Source organism: Talpa occidentalis, unplaced genomic scaffold, assembly GCF_014898055.3.
Source record: "Talpa occidentalis isolate TD23 unplaced genomic scaffold, MPIMG_talOcc4v2.1 talOcc4.6, whole genome shotgun sequence".
NCBI classification, from domain to species: domain Eukaryota; kingdom Metazoa; phylum Chordata; class Mammalia; order Eulipotyphla; family Talpidae; genus Talpa; species Talpa occidentalis.
Window position 1 is genome coordinate 64,535,532 of NW_023604972.1, and position 22,624 is coordinate 64,558,155.

A 22,624-nucleotide genomic window follows, 5' to 3' on the forward strand; every position below is an offset into this window, starting at 1 on the left:
TGTACCCACTCTAGGTGCCCACCATCAGGCATGCATTCAGGATCACAGGGTTCCCTCATCTATCCTGATGGCGGGAGGGCAGAAAAGCCTGATATTTTTCCTTACCCTACAGTCCACCCCCTCAGGGTTTTCTGCCATATAGTCTTTATCAGTCTATATATACAAATCATAAACACATGTCTCTTGGCAATAGGAACACTGCAGCCATGGCCCACAAAAGTAAATGAAATACATCACAATATAACAAAATACAATGGAACACAAATAAATCCAGGTAGGGCCCCGACCTAGTGCAAAAGACAATTATTGGTACCAGCAGATGAGCCACCAAATCTGCTGCCGAAGGCACTGCTCATACGAGGGAGGGGAATCACTCACGGCATCTACTATATCACACCAGGAGCCGTCAGGCTTCCTGGCCTTCTCTGGCTGTAGTCTCGGCTACAAGCCACACACAGCATCCACCCCCAGGATGCACTAGCTTTGGGATTGGCGATTCTGTTACTGTTGGGGGTAATCGCCAACCCTCAGGGTTTCTGTCTGTGGTCACTCCAACCCTCAGCCTTCATAGCCACCAATGCAACTCGCAGACCCCTGCATTCAGGCCAACCCACTGCACAAGCACATGGGTCGGGGATCCAAACTCTACATTCGGCTTGGGCTCCACCCCAAGCCACGTTCCCCACCCGTACCCCAAGGATGGGTTCCTCAGCTCCTCACCCTCACTCAAGAATGAGCAGGGCATCACCCACAGGTGATTTTACGAGACTCACAGGTCTTCAGCATACTCAGGCTGCTTAACAGCCACTCAGGTCTTCTCAGCTTAGCATCAATACCAGCTTTTGCCTTCTCAGTTGGCTTTTCTCCTCCACCTGGCTGCTGGGCATGCACAGGCTGCTTTTGGCATTAAGGCCCACTGGCCACCCCCAGATTCCCATCTCCTGGGGTTTACAAACAAAACTGTTCCACCCCCAGGGTCCCAAAACATATCAACCTGCAAGGTCCTCCGCCTTCTGGCAGGATTGTCAGTCCAAGTTCATCAGTCCATGTCCAGCAGTCGAAGTCTGTTGGCCTCTCCCTGCATCAGCACTGGCAAGCTCTGAATTGTGGTCCTCTCCTCCCCGACGATTCTGATGCCTCAGGGGTCGTTGGCTGGTCCTTTCAGGTGTCGTTGGCTGGTTCTCTTGGGCGTCTCCTTCTCTTCCTCCGGGCAAGGTCTTATCCCATAGATCCTGGACATTGTCCATCTCCTGGTTTGCCATGGCGCCTCCAGCGTCGTCACAGGCAGTCTTTTACTCCTTAGTCCCTCCAGGTCTTTGGAGGGCTCCATACCAGTCTGCATGGATCATCTTGCCGACTTACGCCAATTGTAAAGGGCAGGACAGGACACAGTGCAGGTTTTCTGATCCCATGCAGACCGTGTAAAGGAGGAGTCAGAGTCCTCAGTGGTTTTTTGCAGGTCTTTTACTGGGGTTCACCAGGCATATGGCAGGCAGGGGTGCTGGGGGGCTGGGAGGCTTCACTCTATCTGGGCTCTCTGGCATTCGTTCTGCTGCTTCTTGGCTTCTCTTTAGGCTTCTGCTTCGGCTTCTTCTGGCGTCCCCGTGACGCCGCCCTTAAAACACAGTCTTAGCCCAGGTGTACCCACTCTAGGTGCCCGCCATCAGGCATGCATTCATGATCACAGGGTTCCCTGATCTATCCTGATGGCGGGAGGGCAGAAAAGCCTGATATTTTTCCTTACCCTACACATACCCATCTGCATTAATCATCTTGTCGATTATGCCCATTGTAGGGTCAGGAATGGACACTGTGCAGGCTTTCTATAATCCAGCAGATTGGGTAAAGAAAGAGTCAGAGTCCTCAGTGGTTTTTTGCAGGCTTTTATTGGGGTTTACCAGGTACACTGAAGGCAGAGGCACTGGGGGACCGGTAGGCTGACAGGCCTCCCAACCCCCAGCAGGTCTTCACTCTGGGCTCTCCGGCCTTCTCTCGGCTTCTGCTTCTCTTGTTTCTCTCTCGGCTTCTACCGGCATCCCTGTGATGCCGCCCTTAAAAAGCACAGTCTTAGCCCAGTTGAATCCCATCTACCTATGCCCACACCCTACTCCAGGTGCCCACCATCAGGCATGCATTCAAGACCACAAGGATCCATCATCTATCCTGATGGGAGGAGGGCAGAAAAGCCTGACATTTTTCCTTACCCTACACAACTACAAAGTAATATGTGCCCAATGTGTGGCTCATCTAGATGATCCATCAAGTCTGTCATTGAAGGCACTGCTGCATACAAATGAGGAACCACTTTATAAAAGTCACAGTAATCTACTTTATACAGAAAATATCATCAGGTTTCCTGGCCTCCAGCTATGGTCTGCAGCCAGAAGCCATGTAGTACATCCACCCCTAGGATATATTCTAAGATTGGTGACACCTAAACTTTCTACTTGTTTTGGGGTAATTGTCTAATTCCCAGGGGTAGTCACACTTCTGTCACTCTGACACTCTGGTCTCCCTAGCCTCAATATAACAAGGAGACCCCTGAACCAAGGCCAAACCTTGTCATATGGTTTGGGGACCCTTGCCTAGAAATTTCCACATGTGACCTGTGTTCCCTGCCCATCATATGTGGCTGGACTCCTTGTCCCTAACCCTATTCAAAAGTGAACAGGGCATCCCCCCAGGCCAGGGTCAGCAGCAAGTAGTCCTCCGGGTGCAGGGCACATACCTGGAGCATGGAGTCCCCTTTGCAGCAGCCCCTCTTTTCATGGGAGCGATCCTATGTTCCTCTCAAAATATCCTCTCTATCTCTAGAAGTTTCTCTATCTTCTTTGCTGTGCAAATGATTTAACCCAACCCCGGATTCCACAAACATAACAGCCAAGCTGCCAAGGGTTCTCCTGGTTTCTGACAGAACTGTTTATCCACGTCTACCAGGTCCACTTGGCTGTTTTGGAAATATGTTGTGAACTCTGTCATCTGTGGTAGCCCAATCACCTGGATCCCACCCCCTTCCCAGGACCATAGACTGCTATTTCTTCCTCTTCTGTGTCACCACAGGGCAACAAAGAGTCTGGTGTCTCTGGAGTGGCAGGTCAGACTGTCACCACAAAAAGAGGAGTCTGGTGTCTCCACTTTAGTGGGTCAGTCTCTACATATCTTCCTCCAGAATCCTCAAATGTTCTCAAAGCTCCCTTGTCTCATCCTACAATTCATGGACCTTGGTCATCATCTGTGTTCCTACAGCATCTTTAATTCTTCCTGCAGCTCCTGGACTTTTGCCACCACCTGTGTTCCCATGTCACCCCCAGCATTGTCTTTTACTCTATTTGCAGAGGTCACTTGGCTTGTTCTCTCTCCATCTGTATTGAATCCTGCCAATGTACGCCAAGTGTAGTGTGAGTCCAGTAAACAGGGCAGATAGGTTCATTGTTGATTGGGGCCAATGGAAAATGAATCTTGGAGACGTCAGGAGATTTGACAGGCCTTTAATGCTGAAGCATGGAACCAGACACACAAACACACCAGCAGGCAAGGAGGCAGTCATGAGGGAGGCAAAGGGGATGGGAGGCAGGTCCCAACCAAGCTTCTAGGCCCCCATGAACTCCTCACTCTCTCTTTGGATTTTCCCAACTCTCTCCTCAATCTAATGAACATCCATCAGCTTCCATACTTATAGGTACATGTGTCCCATGCTCTTGCTTCCAAGCACCTTTTGCAATCACAGGACATCATGTGTAGGCAATGAAATTGAGCAGGAAAAGAAAGCCACATGTGGTGGCTATAAAGTCTGGCAGGAGCAGGGGAAAAAGACCCTGAGTCATTCCATTTTTCTTACAGTGCCAGACTTGTAAGTGGTTCCTTAAATGGGAGGATACTTATGAAGAGATCTCATTTTAATATATTTACATAATCAAGTAAAAAAAATTGACTCAGAAAATGAATACTATAATCACTATCGTCTCAATCTAAAACAGCGAGTGAGTAGGGACCAGAACAGGCAGATTGACCAAAGTACACTGCTGAGAGGAGTAGCAGACAAGTAGGGAAAGGTCTGCTGTGCCATGTGGGTTGCTCCCTGGCCAGGTATCGAACTCGTGCTGCAGAGGCTGTGGACAGTTTCATAGGTTGTGTCTTATCTCCTTGTGCCACGAGGGAGGCCCACAGCAAAAGTGTTTTTCTTGTATTTCCTCTTACATTTTTTCAAGATTTATTTATTTATGCATACAAGAACTGGGGTATAAGCTGGAAGTGCGGGGTGAGGGGCAGTGAGAGGATTCACCAGAGAGAGTGGGGAGCATTACAGGCAGATCTACTGAAATACACTGCTGAAGGGAGCAGTGGGCAAAACAAGAGATGTCTGCTGAACCATGTGGGTTAGGTCCCTGGCTGGCTGGGGATAGAACTCATGCTCCAGTGGCTGGAGATAGCTTGATAGTGCTGTCTTTAATCCCTGCACCACACCACCAGGGAGGCCCCTCCTCCTGTTTTTTTTTTTGTTTGTTTGTTTGTTTGTTTGTTTTTTAATAAATCTTTTATTTTTGACTGTAAAGATTTTCTTTTTTTAAAGATTATTTATACAAGCACTGGGGTACAGGCCAGAGGGTGAGAGAATTCACCAGAGACAGAGCAGGGAGCAGAACAGGCAGAAGGACCGAAATACACTGCTGAGAGGAGCAGCAGGCGAGACAGGAGAGATCTGCTGCACAATGCGGGTGTCTCCCTGGCTGTCTAGGAATCAAACCCGCACTGCAGAGGCTGCGGACAGCTTCAAAGCTGGCTCAATCCTCTGAGCCACCGGGTCTTATATCCAAATAATTTCTAGTCTTATATCCAGGTAATTTATGTATTTTTAAGTGTATTTTGTGGATGGTGTGATAGTGCCCTTTTTTTTTTTTTTTTTTGCATGTAGCAGTCCAATTTTTCCAACACCATTTTTTTAGAGGTTTTCCTTGTTTGATTGTATATTCTTCCCTTTTTTGTCATAGGTTAGGTGTTGATATATGTGTGGGTTGTTTTCTGGAGTCTCTGTTACATTGGTTGGTTTGTCTATTTTTGTTCCAATTCCATGTTGTTCCAATTATTATAGCATTATGGTATAGTTTGAAGTCTGAAGTAGTAATACCACCATTTCTTCCCCTTTTTGTCTGGGTACACAGGGGGAGGAACTAATGTCACCACATTTAAAAGACTGAATTATTAAAATAAAAAGAAACTGCAAAAATAAACTTGAATACCAAAGATCCTGACTAAAATTAGAAAGTATAATCTCACTGCTTCTGCCTTCTCAGAGTTTTCCTAACTGTTCAACAAACTTGCTTCTAAAAGTAAAGTTAATGAACAGCTTTAGAAAGGTACTTTTCTTTCTTGAATCCCTTTTCTATTTTGAGAAGTGTGATTTGACCATGTTTGCCTTTTTTTTTGTTTTTCTTGAGACTTTTCTTTTAATTTCTTGTGTGGCATGCTCGTTTTATGGGATTTTTTATGATGTGTTAGTAGATACAAGTAATTTAAATTTGATAGTGGACTTTGGCCTTGAGGTAATATTCTGAGTTATTTAATTGTGGGGAATTTGGGTTCCAGGTCTTATCATTTTCACCCAACTCATTATTTTTTCTTGAAATCTTAAGGTTTGGGTAAATTGACTGCCTTCTTAAGATTCTCTTTTGTATTAAAAGAAGAATATGCACAGTTAACTGTTATTGCTGAGGAAATCTTGGAAGCCAAAAGCCACAAACATTGGTGGGCATGTGTCAAACATTTAAAAATTATTAGATCATTTGCAAGTTCAAAAGAAATATCACATGTGAGATATAAATTGGTAATGGATTAGGGTAGATTTAGTATCAATCAACCATAAGATGATATCCATGCAACTTAGAGTACACAATTAAATAAAACATACCCCATACCTCATGGCATATCCTGATAGGTTACAGTTTTGGCTTCTAGATATGCAAAACTGGGCCAAAAACTCTAAATGTGTAAGTAAACTTCTCTTTTGTTTGTTTTAATATGAATGTAAACTACTTTGGATTTTCTAGTTAGAAAATAAGAATGCCTGATGGTTGGTTGGGAAACTTCTAAATTGTCAAATAAACCTGTGGAAATTCAGTGAGCACTAAATCTACATTTTTATTGGAAAATTGGATTAATAAAGAAATAGTAATTATAGAAAAGAAATATAGAGAAATGTCTTAGTTACCCTTTGGGAATTTTAAGATAAGTACAGAAATTAGCCTAAAAATCATGTCTTCACAAAGAACATGCCCTTTTCTCCACAGTTTTTAAAACTGAAGTACCATTGATTTTATACCTTTGTTAATGTTTAGAAATACAGGAACTCTGCCTTCAGATGTACCACATTCACCACAAAAATATCCAGAGTACCTCACCATAGTCTATTGTGTTCTCTCCGACCATGTTCAATACTCTTCCACTCCTTCTCCCAATCTGGATGTTTTAATTCTATGGTCAGCGTTTAAGCTTGTTTTGTCTGGCCCTTTGTATGTTTTTTCTATATTTAACATGCCCATTATTAATCTTTCTCCATCCAACGTATGCCCCTTAGCATAATCTCTTCTATATCCATCCATATTGCCAGTAATAACATGAGTTTATCATTTTTTGATTGCTGCATAATGTTCTATTGTGTGTGTAAAACACATATTCTTGATTCATTCATTTTTTTTGGGGGGGGGGCATTGATGTTCTTTCCATAGCTTGGTTTTTGTAAATACTATAGCAAAAATCATAATTCCTTTGGAATTAGTGTTCTTGTATTCTTTAGATAGATACCTGTGAGTGTAATTGCTGAGTAATAAGAAAGATCCATTTTTAAGTTTTTAAAAAAAAAATCCTTACTACTTTCCATAGGGTTGGGCTGGTCTACTTTCCCAAGAGTATAAGATGGTTCCACATTCTCACCAACACCTGCTATTTCTACTAATTTTCATAAATGATGTTTTGACTGTTATGAAGTGGTATCTCATTGTGGTTTTGATTTATTTCTCCCAGATGATAAGTGATGATGAACATTTTTTGAAAAGATTTATTTATTTATTTATACAAGCACTGGGTACAGTCAGAAGCATGGGAGGGTGAGAGAATTCACCAGAGCCAGCGCAGGGAACAGAACAGGCAGACTGACGAAATACACTGCTGAGGGGAGCAGCGAGCTCAGCAGGAGAGGTCTGACGCGCCATGTGGGACCATCGCCGGAGACCAGGGATTGAACCAGCACTGCAGAGGCTGCGGGCAGCTTTACAGCCCAGCACTCAACCACTGCGCTAGCAAGGGAGGCCCGATGATGAACATTTTTTCACATGTCTGTTAGCCATCTGTATGGCTTCTTTTGAGAAGTGCCTATTTAACTCTTCTGCAGCTCTTTGATTTGGTTCTTTGTTTTCTTTCTGCTCCTTTGTATGAGTTCTTTATTGATCTTCAATATTAGCCCCTTTTTCAGATGTATGGTATACAGACATTTTCTGCCATTCAATAGGGTTTCTTCAATTTAGTTATGTTTCTTTCACCATGCAGAAAAATTTTAGTTTGATATAGTCCAATTGTTCATACTGATTTTTGCTTTCTCTGCTGTTGGTGACAAAAGAAAAAAGACATCAATGAAGCTGTAATGTTAGGGGTTTTGCAAATATTTTATTTTATGTACTTTAAAGTTTCAGGTATTACATCTACATATTTTATCCACTTTGACTTTTATGTATAGTGTGAGAGAGTGCTCTAATTTTATTCTTCTATATGTGGTTATCTAGTTTCCATAACACCTTTTATTGAAGAGAGTTTTCCTTTTATATTGTATATTCTTAGAAACTTTGCCATAGAGTCACTATCCATGTAGGTGAGGGTTTATTTCTGGGCTCTCAATTATATTTAATCTGTCTGTGATCATGACTTTATAGTATAGGTAAAATGTAAGCCTCCATTTTTTCCTTTCATGGAAGGATTTCTTTGACTTTTTTGTGGATTGATATGAATTTTAGTTATGTTTCTTCCATTTCTTTAAAAAAATGCCATTGGAGAGCCTCCCTGGTAGTGCAGTGGGTTGAGCGCCAAGCTGTGAAGCTGTCCTCAGCCTCTGCAGTGCTGGTTTGATTCCTGCTGGCTGGCAAGAATCCCACATGGCATGGCAGATCTCTCCTGTCGAGACCGCTGCTCCCCTCAGCAATGTATTTTTGTCATCTGCCTGTTCTGCTCCCTGCTGTCTCTGGTGAATCCTCTCACCCTCCCACGCCTCTGGCCTGTACCCCAGCTCTTGTATAAAAATAAATAAATCTTAAAAAAATGCCGTTGGAATTTTCATTGGCGTTATAGTGAATCTGTATGTTGCTTTGGGTAGGATGGACATTTTTACAAAGCTGATTTTTCCAATCAATGTTCAGGAAAACCTTTCCATTTTGTTGTGTCTTCTATTTCTTTTAACAATGTATTGTAGTTTCCTTTATATAGGTCTTTGTCTCCACTGTTAGGCTTATTTGTAAAAATTTAATTGTTTTATATGTGGGATGGTTTTCTTAATTTCTCCTAGCACATCATTTATATATAGTAAGACAACTGTAAACAATTTTCTGAAGTGTTTTTTTTTTACATATTTTTCAATGGATTCTTTATTGTTCTCTATGTATCAATATATTTTCATGCCAAACGTGATAGCTTTATGTCCTCTTTCCTGATATGGACTCCTTTTATATATTTACCTTCCTTAATTGCTCTTTGAGAGGACATCTAATACTATATTGAATAGCAATGGGGAAAGTGGGCATCTTTATAATGTACCAGATAATAGTGGAAATGCTTTCACAATTGAGAATTATTTAAGGTGTGTGTTTGTCATATGTGTGTTTTATTATACTGATATATTTTTCGTTTATCCCCAGATTTCATCAGATATGGATATTGATTCTTATTAAATATTATTTTAACACCTATTGATAAGTTCATTTGTTTGTCCATCTTTATTTGTGTTGATGTATATTGCATTGACTTTTATAATGAGTATCCTTGTTTCTTGGTTTAAATCTCCATTGTTTATGGTGTATAGTCTGGTTAATGCACTGTTGGATTCAGTTTGAGTGTTTTTGCATTTGTGTTCATTTTGGCCTTATAAAATATGTCTGGGGGTACTTCAAGCATATTTTGAAGACTTTGAGAATGATGGTTACTATTTTATATTTGAAAGTTTGGTAAAACTCACTAATGACTTTAGCGTGGGTTTGATCCTGGCCATCTGGTGAGAATCCCACATGGTGAGGCAGAACTTTCCTGTCTCGCCCACTGCTTCCCTCAGCAGTGTATTTTGTCAGTCTGCCTGTTCTGCTCCCCACTCTGTCTCTGGTGGGTCCTCTCACCAAATAAATGTCACCAAATAAATGCTTGAGTAATCTTTTCTTATCTGAATTGCCTTGGTGTATTTGCAACATCTCTCATTTGTGACCCAATTTATTGCTGTTTTCTCAGACTTTTCTTAGTGATTCTAGCTAGAGGTTTATATATTTTTGTTTATTTTCTTCAAAGAATCAACTTTGGATTTCATTTATCTTTTGGACTGCCTTCTTTATTTTTATTTCATTTATTTCTCCTCTAATTTTCATTATTTGCCTCATTCTGCAAACATTTGGTTTTGTTTCTGCTTTTTCTTGTTCTTCATGATGGGATATAAAGTTATTTATTTACGTTCTTATATCTTGATGTGGACCTGTGTTATTACATATTCCCTCTTATATTCATTCTACTACTTTTTGTAGTTTCTCATATGTTCTGAGAGGATGTGTGTTCATTGTCATTTGCTTTGAGGGTTTTTACTCTTTTTCATCATTAATAACATAGTTTCCCAGTAGTTTTTTCTTCAGCTCCACATATTTTTCTTCAATCCCCTACTTTATTTTTGTATTTGTAGTTTCTTACCTTCCGGGTCACAGAAGATGCTTGGTATGATATCAATGTTCATAAATATGTTGATACTTTTCTTGCAATCCAGTATGTGATAAATCATGGAAAATGTCAAATGTGCACTTAAGAAAAATGTATATTCTGATTTTGGGGGGTACAAGGTCTATCAATGTCTATTAAATCTCTGTAATCTAATTATTGTTTTACAGTGAATATGTCCCCATTCTTTTTCTTTCTCTTTGAGATCAATTCATGTAAGTGGAATGTTGAAGTTTCCTATTACTAATGTGTATTTTCCAGTGCTATTGTTTTCAGAGTTGATAGTATTTGCCTGTTATATTTGGGTGCTCCTTCCTTGATGAATATACATTGATAAGTGTCATGTCTCTGTCTCTTGTTAGCTTGATTAACTTGAAATCTATTTTGTTTGATATAATTATGTCTCTCCACACATTTGGACTCCATTCACTGGTAGAATTTTTTTCCTAACACTTTACTTTGAGTCTATGTTTAATTTTGGAGCTCAAAGTGTGTCTCCTAGAGAAAGCAGACAGTTGAATTCTGTTTCCTAATCCAACCAGATACACTGTTCTTTTAAATGGTGAGTTTAGATCACATGTATTTAGAGAGATTTTTCATATTCAAAAGTCTGTTGTCCCCATTTTATCATTAAAGTTGTGGTTTTATCTCTATTTTTGTTCTCTTATTTATAGGTATTATTCACATTGGGTAATATGTTATAGTTCCTTTTAGTATTTCTTAAAGGAGGGGTCTAGTGTTTGCCCACTTCTTGTATTTTAGTTTGTTTGAGAAAGGCTTTATTGCTACTTCATAAGAACAGCATTGTAGGATAGAGTATATTTTGTTAGTATTTTTATCTTTAAGTTTTTCAATCACATCATTCCATTCTCTTTTTGTCCACAGTGTTTCTGCAGAGAAGTCCAATTGTAGGCTAATCAAGAGTTCTTTATATATTATCTTCTTTTTTCCCCTTTACCAATCTCAATATTTTTCTTTGTTTTGAAATTTGGAAATTTCACTACTATATGTCTTGGTGTAGGGCCATTTCACAGATTTATATATTTAGGGCCTTCTCTAGTTTCTGGATTTTTCCCTATCCTATTTCTTTAAATAAGTGCTCTCTTCCTTTCTCTCTCTTCATCTTCTGGGATATCATTTATTCTTATATTAAATTTCCTTGTGGAGTTACATAAATCTTAAAATGGTTCTTTATTTTAAATTTTTTGCTTCATTTCTCTTTTTCTTTTTCTACCATGCTTCTTTGTGTAGTCATATCTTCAAGTACACTGATTCAATAAATAACTGATTCAACTCTTGCAATTGTTTTACACTAATACAATAGCTTTCCACACTGTTTTACAACTCTTCTATTGATCTTTTGATGACCTGAAATTCCTTTTTTTTAATTTTGTGTACAATTTTTAATCTTGTGATCATTGATTTTTTTTTCCTCCTCAGGATGCCCATTTCTTTTTCTGAACATTCTTGTATATTTTTAACCTAGTTTTCTTGTTTTCTCTGTCATCTTCAAATTTACTTGGCATGGCAAGTTTTAATCCTATATTTGTTGGAAGAAGAGATCTTCCATGTCTTTGGGATTGGGTTCTAGATATTTGTTTTCTTTCTGAGATGTAATGTTCACCTGAATACTCATATGTCCATTTGTTGTTTTTCTGTCTCCTCAATCTTTCTTTCAGGTTATGCTACAGTGGGTGGGGCTTCCACTTGGCATGTTTGTGCCCCATAAATAGGACCAAGTGTTTTTCTTCTATTTTTTAAAGATTTACTTTTATTTCTTTATGCATACAAGAACTGGGGTGTAGGATAGTGTTGTGGGTGTGACAGGATTCACCATAGATAGAGTGGGGAGCAGAACAGGCAGATCTACTGAAATGCACTGCTGAGGGAAGCAACAGGTAAATCAGGAAAGTTCTGCTGCACCATGTGGGTCAGCTCCCTGGTCAAGGATTGAATTCATGCTGCAGTGGCTTTTGATAGCTTGATAGCACTGAGACTTTAACCCCTGCACCAACATGGAGGGCTGGACCAAGAATTTTTCAGTGGGTCTATGATCACTGATTCATGGTGGTGTGTTTTGGCATTGATTGGGGTTTTGTTCCACCACCTGTACACTGGGCCATAATTTCAGTGTCCTTCCTAGCAAGAATGGCAGTCATTGTTGACTCAGCTGGTCCTGGTCTTGGGATCTTGCCTAGGGCACTTTCACTCACTCTCATTTGCTTGATGTGGGGCCCTTAGAAATGGGATTTGGAATTTCTGATGTCTGGTAGAGTCTTGGGCCCTTTGGTCCAGGGCTCAGGGCGTGAACCAACTTTTGGGCATAGGATACAGGGCTCTTACTAGTAGGACAAGGTTTTGATGATTTCCAACAAGCTAATAGTGAAAACTGACTTGCGGAGAAGTTTTACTTATTTGTTTGCTTGTTTGTTTGTTTATTTTAGTAGCTGCTTAGGATTAATAAACAACAAAATATAAATAAGAGATTTCAATCTATCTCCTCTCTTGGAATCCTCATGTACCATTACTAGTCTATCTTTTATGTTCATATAAATAAAATTAATGGATTAATGAGATCATGTATTAGAATTGGTTTTATCCTTTTTCTGCAACTGCTGTTTTGCCAATTGTATATATATGTATATATATATATGTATATATACACATATGTGTATATATATACATATATACATATATATAAAATATCAGTACAAATATCAGTACAAATATGCAAATACAAATATAGTGGAAATATACTTTCAATATACTCCACAGTTTGGTATCCCTCCCAGTTAACACTTCATAATATATTCATAGTATGACAGATTAACAAGCTGGTGGCCTGTACAAAGTAAGACATAGTTATTTAATGTATTTTCAGTCATCGCTCCTCTTATCACTATGCTCTGTCTTAGCAGAAATCAAATTATATTTTCTCAGGGGTTTCTTTCTAATTAAGTTATAAGTTTATTTGAAGTTTTAAGTTCAGTTGAAGTTCCTGATAAACACAATTGAGATTTTTTTCAGTAATAAAATATGAATATTTTTATTTCACACACTATACCTAAAATTTGATGTAAATTCCCTCTTTTTTTACCTTTTTGGCTTAACAAATATCCATTACAAAATAAAATCTTTATACTACATATTCCATATATTGAGACTAAATATACATTAAGTCGGTAAAAAAAAAAATAATAATATTACAGGGTTAGTGTTCTTAGATTCTACCTTCCAGAAGTAGGCTTGGTCTTAATATGGCTGAACTGAAACAAGAACTTTATTCTATTCAAGATCTAGTGGCAATCCTTGGGAAGGATATCTGACTTTTATTTCATTATATTTTGAATGGAATTGACTGTAGATATTTTAATTGTAATTAAATTGATAGGTAAATGGGACACATTCTAACATATAAATCTAAATTTCAATATTATAGAAGATTTCATTGCCATGAAAGCATATTTTTAAATGCTTTTGCATGGAAAAAGCAGTGGTTGAGTGCCGCACTGTGCAGCTGTTTGCAGCCTCTGCACTGCCTGTTCGATCCCTGCCTGCCGGTGAGAATCCCACATGGTGTGGCAGACCTCTCCTGTTAAGCCCACTGTTCCCCTCAGCAGTGTATTTCTGTCATCTCCCTGTTCTGCTCCCCAGTCTTTCTCTGGTGGATGCTCTCACCCTCCCGTGCCTCTGGCCTGTACCCCAGCTCTTGTATAAAAAATCTTTTAAAAAAATGCTTTTGAATGAACTGATTAACCTAACATTACTGGTTACTATGAAAGTTTGACAAATTAGACTACATCTGCCAGAACTTTGGTGGCATGGGAAAAAAAAAATCTGATGTACATTATTGTTCCCACTTTATTTGGAGTCAAAGAGCCATTATAGATATGCAGCAGTCATGTTTGGGTCCAGCCATTTTAGTGAACTCTGTGAATTGTTCATCTCAAGTTTCGGGAAAAGACTTTAATTTTTTTTTAAAGATTTATTTATTTATGCATATAAGAACTGGGGTACATGCCAGAGGTGCAGGATGTGAGAAGATTCACTAGAGACAGAGTAGGAAGCAGAACAGGCAGACTGACTGAAATACACTGCTGAGGGGAACAGCAGGCAAGGCAGGAGAGGTCTGCTGTGCCATATGGGTAGCTACCTTGGTGACCAGGGATCAAACTCATGTTGCAGAGGCTACAGAAAGCTTCATAGTGCTGTGCTTAACTCCTTGTGTCACCAGGAAGGCCCAAGACAGTTTATTTTCAATCAATCCAAATCAAAAAGATTTGTTGAACAAACTTTAAATGTTAATTTGGGACATCATAAATAAGTATTAGAAAAAATTAAGATTCAGGGTGAGTGTTATTCTGAAAGAGAATATCCTCTCCCTTATATAGTCCACAAGGATCCTAGCACAAGGGATGACATTATTGTATATGTGCATGGAAAATAGAAGAGATTTTAAAGTATTCTTGCACAGCCTCAGTAAAAGAACATGTGTCTTTGTGTATAACACAAAGATAATGAAAAAGGTCCCATCTGGGCCTCCCTGGTAGCACTTGGAGTTAAGCACAGTGCTGTGAAGCTGTCCATAGCCTCTGCAGTGTGAGTTTAATCCCCTGTGGCCAGGGAGCTACCCTCATGGCGCAGCAGATCTCTCCTGACTCACCTGCTGCTCCCCTCAGCAGTTTACTTCAGTCTATCTGCCTGTTCTGTTCCCTGCTCTATCTCTGGTGAATCCTCTCACCCTCCACACCTCTGACCTGCACCCCAGTTCTTGTATGCATAAATACATCAATCTTTAAAAATTATAAAAAGAGAAATTAATGGACCCCCAGGAATCTGCTAGGTATGAGCCTGCCATTAATTACCTGCCATTAATTACCCAGTGCAGGGCATTTCACTGGCAGTGATAAATATTTATTTCCCTAATACAGATTTCCCATTCTTTTTCTTTTATTTTGGTTGAGATATCATTCCCAGAATGTCTGGGAATAGTGAAGGCTCCCCTCTCGGTCTCTTTAAACACTCATTTGGAGGGAAATATACACTCCTATGTTCATTGCTTCATGATTTCTAATAACCAAATTATGGAAAGAACTTATGTGCCCCAAAACAGATGAGTGTTTCAGGAAAATGCAATATATATGTACAATGAAATACTACTCAGCTATTGAAAAAAGATAAACACTTGCCATTTGCAACAACATAGACAAATTGGAGAGGATAATCTAAGTAATTCAGAATAAGAAAGGCAAATACCAGATGGTATCACATATGAGTGGAATATAGAGAAACATAACAAAAGGATCAGATAAAGCCAAACCAATAACAATGCCTAAAAAACAGACTATTGAAGTGAGTCTACTAGGTGAAGAGGGACAAGAAAAAAATAAGAAGGGATCACAATTGACTATGTTGGTGGACTATGGGTGTACAATTCTATGGCATTTATTACAGTCATAATGTTGTAAAACTATCACAACTATATAGTTCCAGAACACTCACATCACCCCAAACAGAAATTATATAACCATTAGTCACAAACAATACCTTTCTGTCCACACAACTAGTAACCACTAATTTTCTTCCTATGTGTACAAATTTTCCTATTGTGAATATTTAAACATTTACTAAGCATAGTGTTTTTTAAAGTATCTTTCCATTATATGGCATACATCAGCACTTCATTCCTTTTTATATCTAGAAACATAGTAACAGTGTCATATGGGAATTCTGTGTTGAGCTCATTGAAAAACTGCCAAACTGTTTCTATATCCTGTACCATTTTTCATACAAAAAATAACATATGAATATTTCATTTTCTCCATATCCTCTAAATACTTGTTATTTTATCATCATCATTATTATTATTATTGTTAAATGGTATCACATTCTGTTTTTATTATTGTTGTTGTTGTTGCTGTTGTTGTTGTAAAATTATCACATTCTGTTTTGATTTGCATTTCCCAAATGACAAATAATGAGAATCTTTTCATGTGGTCCTTATCACCTATATGTCTTCTTTAGAGAAGTTTCCTCAAGTATTTCACTCATTATTTATTTGTCTCTGTTTGTTTTCCTATACTATATGTCTTTTCTATATTCTGTATACTAGACCCATTTCATATTGAATATGCAAATATCTTCTTAATTTGTGTGTTGACTTTTCACTTTCTTGGTAGTATCTTTTAGTGCATATATGTTGACTTTGACCAAGTCTAATTTATCTATCTTTATTTTGTTTTGCCTTTGTTGCTTTTATTTTTAATGTTATATCCATGAAATCATTGTTAAATCCAAGGTCATGAAGATTTACTTGTGTTTTCTTCTAAGATTTTATAATTTTAGCTCTAATATTTAGGTTTTTATTCTATTCGGACTTGATTTTTTTATATAGTATGAAAAAATCGCATAGTTTCATCTACATGTGTGTGGATATTCAATTGTCCTAGCATAATTTGTTAAAGACAATTTTCTTTTTTACCTGTCAGTCCATACTCTTTTTGATTCTATCCCTTTATAGTATGATTTTATATTTAGAAATATGCATGGGGCCTCCCCGGTGGTGCAGCGGGTTGAACGCAGGGCTGTGAAGCTGTCTGCAGCCTCTGCAGTGCCCGTTTGTTCCCCGTGGGCCAGCGAGAATCCCACATGGCTCCTGGCAGGCCCGCTGCTCCTCTCAGCAGTGTATTTTGGTCATCTGCCTGTTCTGTTCCCTCACTCTGTCTCTGGTGAATCCTCTCGCCCTCCCTTGCCTCTGGCCTGTACCCCAGCTCTTGTATAAAAATAAACATTTTTTAATTTATTTATTTATACAAGCACTGGGTACAGTCAGAAGTGCGGGAGGGTGAGAGAATTCACCCAAGCCAGAGCGGGGAACAGAACAGGCAGACTGACAAAATACACTGCTGAGGGGAGCAGCGGAGTGACAGTAGAAGTCTGTTACGCCATGTGGGACCCTCGCTGGTGGGCGGGGATACAACCGGCACTGTAGAGGCTGCGGGCAGCTTCACAACTGAGCACTCAACCACTGTGCCACCAGGGGAGGTCCAAAAAAAAATTTTTAAAGTTTAAAAAAAAGAAATATGTGAGTTTCAATTTTCTTATTTTCCAAGATTGTTTTGGCTATTTGTGACCTCTTGCAATTCTCTCATTATTTTTATGATCTTCTCTTTCATCCCTTCAAGAAAAAAAAAAATCATGGATTTTGAGAGAGATTGAATTAATCTGTATGTTGCTTAGGGTAACGTTTCTATTTTAACAATATTATATGTACAATTCCAAAATAATGTGTCTTTTCATTTATTAGGTCTTGTTCAATATATGTATTATTAAGGATTGTATATTTAATATAATATTTGATACATTTAATTAAATGATCTATTTAATATACAATATAAATATATTTTATATTTGCATGCATTTGTGTGTGTATATTTTTATATATATATACATATACATATATATATAGAGAGAGAGAGAAAGAGAGAGAGAGGCAATCATTGCTTATACTGTTGGTATTTTGGAAGTTTAGGATTGTCCTCTTCCAGTATTGTAACCATATTGCTCCCATCACTAAAGCACCCATAGTCTACCACCAAAGTCCATGTGTTCCCTTCACACTTCGTAAATTCCTCTACTCTTTCCCTACACCTCAGAATGTCTCAGTTTTATAGTCTGCTTTTATTTTTTTAAAGATTTATTTATTTATACAAGAACTGGGGTACAGTCATAAGCACAGGAGAGTGAGAGAATTCACCAGAGACACAGCAGGGAACAGAACAGGCAGACAGACCGAAGACACTGCTATGGAGAGCAGCGGGAGAGGCAGGAGAGGTCTGCCGCACCATATGGGTTTCTCCCTGGATGGCTGGGAATCGAATCTGTGCTGCAGAGGCTGAGGACAGCTTCACGGTGCAGCGCTCAACCCACTGTGCCACTGGTGAAGCCCTATAGTCTGCTTTTATTTATTTATTTATTTATTTTGGGGGGTGGGACCCTCGCTGGCGGCCAGGGAACGAACCAGCGCTGCAGAGGCTGCGGGCAGCCTCACAGCCCAGCGCTCAACCGCTGTGCTACCAAGGGGAGGCCCTATCATCTGCTTTTAATTGCTAATTTTTTAGTTTGATTTTATCTGACCTTTTGTCTGTTTTCTGAATATTCCACATTGAAGTGAAACTATCTGATATTTGTCTTTCTCCTTCTGATTTATTTCACTTAGCACAATCACTTCCAGCTCCATCTGTATTACCACAAATGGTAAGAGTTTATCTTTACTGATAGCTGTAAGGTATCCCATTGTGTACACATACTCTTTTTGATCCACTGAAGAAGGACCGGCATTTAGTCTGTTTCCAAAGTTATATGATATTTTTAACAATGTTTTGAAATTTTTCATTTTGGAAATTTTTATAACTCCTTACTTGAATGTATTCCTATTTCATTTTTTTTATATTATTATAAATGATATTGCTTTCTTCTCTTCCTTTTTGGATTATTTATTGGTAGTGTATAGAAACATGGCTGCAACTTTGATTTATTTCATAAAATTATTTTGTATATTTTCAGTAGCTTGCTGCAAATTTCCTTTACCATGCTGAAATAATGGTCTTCGAAACTTCAGGTCAACAGATATCAGTGTTAGAAAAAAATTAACATTCAAAATTTCAGGCATTTATACATAGATTTTGCACACAGGTTTTGTTTACTTTGTATTACAAATATTTGTTGTTGTCCCTGAAAGCATATTTTACCTAATAACAAAAAAGTTAAGTCCTAAACTTACTCTTATATAACCTACATAGAATTTTAAGTTGTATGTAACTCATCAAATTACGCAGTTTTCTAGGCCTATAAGAACAAAGTACACAAACTTGGTAACATAAACAGTAGACTTTATTTTCCCATAGTTCTGGGTATTAGAAGTTTGAGATCAAGGCATTGGCAATGTTGGTTCATTCTGTAGGTTATGAGGTAAAATATGTTCAGTGCCTCTTTATTAGTTTCTAGCAGGTTTCTGGCATCTTCAGTGTTCCTTAGTTTCTTGCTGCATCACCCTGATCTCTATCCCATCTATGCTTGGCATTCTCACTGTGTACTTTCAGAAAGAACTGGCTGGGTGGACACAGCCAAATTAGATTAGGAACGACCCTAATGATCTTTCCAAACCTGATCACCTGAAAGAGTCCTATTTTTTATTTTTTTTAAGATTTATTTATTTATGCATACAAGAACTGGGGTACAGGCCAGAGGTACAGGGGTGGAGGTGAGAATATCCGCTAGAGACAGAGTGGGGAACAGGACAGGCAGACTGGCTAAAATACATTGCTGAGGGGAGCAGCGGCCTACGCAGTAGAGGACTGCTGCCCCAGGAGGGTAGTTCCCTGGCAGGCTGGGGATGGAACTCATGATGCAGAGGCTGCAGATAGCTTCACAGTGCTGTGCTTAACCCCTTGCACCACCAGGGAGGCCCGTATCCTATTTTTAAATACAGTCACATTCACAGGTATTGAAGTTAAGACTTCATCTGCAGGACCCAATTCAACCAGATATATATGAAAGGCTCATTGCATATGTACAAGAAGGTTACAATTTCTAGTGAAGTATACATGGCATGCAACCATTCCAGGCCAGGTAGGTTCATTGTCCATTCTCACAGATGAAAAGAGAATTTTGGAGCCTTCAGTGGATTTTGGAGGTCTTTAATGTGTTGAGGGCACCATATACATAGGCAGGCAGAGAGACACTGTGAGAGACAGTGTTGGAACACTGAAAAATGCAGAGCAGCAACTCCCCTATTTTGCCCCCTTTATACTGTTAGGTGCATAGTCACACAACTGTTATATTTTGCAAAGCAAGGCCTATCTGCTATTTGCTAGATGTCTGAATGGTGGAAGATAGCACTTCAAGGTGTGTGTTCTCTGCTGTGTGGAAGGCGAAGAATAGTTTGATTTTAGCTCATTTTTACCATAAACATTGAAGGTGACCTAATACTTCTGAAATCATTATCATATTTAGCCTGGGCAGGTGGAAAATAAAACCACATTGTTTTGTTGCATTTCTTATTTTATCAATGATCTGACAGATTATTACAAGTAAAATATTGGCTATTCACTTTGTGTCATATGAAGTTATACAAATTGAGGACTTTGTTTTGGAAAAGTTTACAATACTGCGTTTATAAGAGGATCAAAAATATGAAATCACTCAAGTTTACTAACTGCAATTTAAGAAAAAAGTTACATTTTTTCAGTTTTGCATTCATTTCTCCTTTGCAGAATTTCGATTGCATTCTGAGCGTTAGACATTGTGAACAATCCTTGAATCCTATAATTCTGTGATTTATACTGTTAATTACTGAAAACATCTGATTGGTAAAGAAAAATTTATGCTTTTTTATTACTGAATAAAACAATGGCCTATTAAATACATGTTTCAATGGGAAGTTATCTTTATATTTTCTAGGAATAGCAGTATGCTTTTATTTGACACTCATGAAAAATTATCTTTAGGTATTAATTTCATAAATTTAGTTGAGAGCAAGCAGATTAGACACAGAATCTGGGAAAGTAGCCTTTACTAAAAGTTTACTCTGACACCTTAGTAAAACAGTATACAAAATGCTATCACTCTTACACAAAAAAATAGAATAACTAATGTTATATTAAATTTGTCTCACAATTATATAAAAAATAAGGACTTTGGAAGTAATAACCACTCTCCAAAAATATGGGAATAAGTGTTACATTCCATGTAATCCTTTAGAATTACATTGATCCCTATTCACTCCTTCAGTGATTTATGAGATAAATTAAAATGAGAGTTTTTATTTTTGTACCACTGTCTGTATTTTCAAAAGTCATTTTGCTACAAGATTTAAGACCTATTTAGCCATGGAAAGAGAAGATAAATTCTAATAATGAACTTTCCCCACCCCCCCCCATGATATCACCTGCTAGGAATAATGCCAAACCCAGCTTCAAATATTTTAATACTTGATTGTAAAGAAAATTACATGTAACTACCACTCATGAAGATAAAGTCATAATCCTCAAATATATATCAGTCTGGATATCTGAATTATCTATATAGCTGTTCTAGACCTTTTAAATAGTAACATTTAAACATTTTAGCTACTTTGAATAGGTACATTTCCTATATCTACTATGCACTTCACTGTCTTGTTAAGTAGAAATGTTTAATGAAACTCTTGGTACATTATTCTATAAGATTTGTTATTTAATATAGAAAAAATGTATAGAAAAATGTAATTTTGACACAGAGGTATAATGAAAAGATTTAGTCTTGAGGGGATTTGATCTAAAATAGATGTCCTGAATTTTCTTTCTTGATGTTAGGTTTTTAATTTTTGTTGCCTCATTACAGAAACTGCCTTGTGAAAAACTGATACAACCTGGACTGATGTTACCTTCTACTATGTAGTTTGTCTTATTATACAGAAAATCATATACTTATATTAATCACCAATACTCTAAGTTTTGTCTCTGACTAAGCAGCACTGGATCAAAAAAGTACACTCCATAATTTTATATATTTTCTTCTATGCTAAGTACCATACTTTGAAATAACATAAGAAAAACATATTTTTCATCTTTTCAAGAATTAAACAAGGGGCCTTCCCGGTGGTGCAAGGGGTTAATACACAACACTATGAAGCCATCCATAAGCCACTACAGCATGACTTTGATCCCCAGCCAGGAAGGAGACCCATGTGGTGCAGCAGACCTCTCCTGTCTCCACCGCTGCTCCCCTCAGCAGTGTATTTCAGTCAATCCAACTGTTCTGTTCCTCACTCTGTCTCTGGTGAATCTTCTCATACCCCACACCTCTGGCCTGTACCCCAGTTCCTGTATGCATGGCTAAATAAATCTTAAAAAAAAAGAATTAAATAAAATTTTGATGTGGTAGTTTGCTATATAAATTCAGTAAATTGTGTGTAAAAGAGGGAGTTCTGTAGACAAGATTCCAAGATTTTCTTAGTACTTGAGATTTATAAGAATTATTGTATTAACTAATAGCAAGAATCATATTTAAAAATTTTTCATATTGTGAATACTGGATCACAAATCAAAAAAGTTTTTGTTAACTTGAGTTTTATAGTTGTCTCAGCTGTTAAATATAATAATACCTAGATATAATTACTAAATATAAAGTCTATTAAATATAATGTATAATTTCTATATATAGACACATTTTTAATTTCTAACTGTCTAATACTAAATTTCATGTGAAAACTGCTTAATCCTTTCCTAGAAATTTAGGGATAACTATTGAAAAGGTATAACATAAAATAATAGTAATATAGCACATAAAATACATTTTCAGTAAACTTGGAGGTAAACAAAGAGGGAAATAATAATTTTCCAGAACTGCTAAAACTGAAGTACTACATTAGATCCTAAGTAGTTGCTCATTGGGGAAAATATACTCTTAATCAATATGACAGAGAACAAGAAAACAATTGATATTTAAATCAGATATAAAATTAGAAGTCACAAAGAAGAGCATTCAGTCACAAATCCTGTTTTCTATTTAGTTATTTCTCAAATGTGGAACTCTTGGGAATATGCCCTAATGTGAGTAAGAAGAGAGATTATTAATAATACTATCATAGTTGATCACAAACTAGGCAAAACAGGGGAAACCTAACTGTTTAATAGTA

General features: G+C 37.9%; 1 protein-coding gene across 1 annotated transcript in view; it reads right to left on the minus strand.

Moving 5' to 3' along the window:
• Positions 1 to 7,573: 7,573 nt before the first annotated feature.
• STPG2 (sperm tail PG-rich repeat containing 2) overlaps positions 7,574 to 22,624 on the minus strand; it is a 422,672-nt gene continuing 407,621 nt past the window's right edge. Inside the window, exon 14 of the mRNA XM_054688086.1 lies at positions 7,574 to 7,593. The gene's annotated coding sequence lies outside the window, so the exon portion shown is untranslated. The remainder of the gene's footprint in view (positions 7,594 to 22,624) is intronic.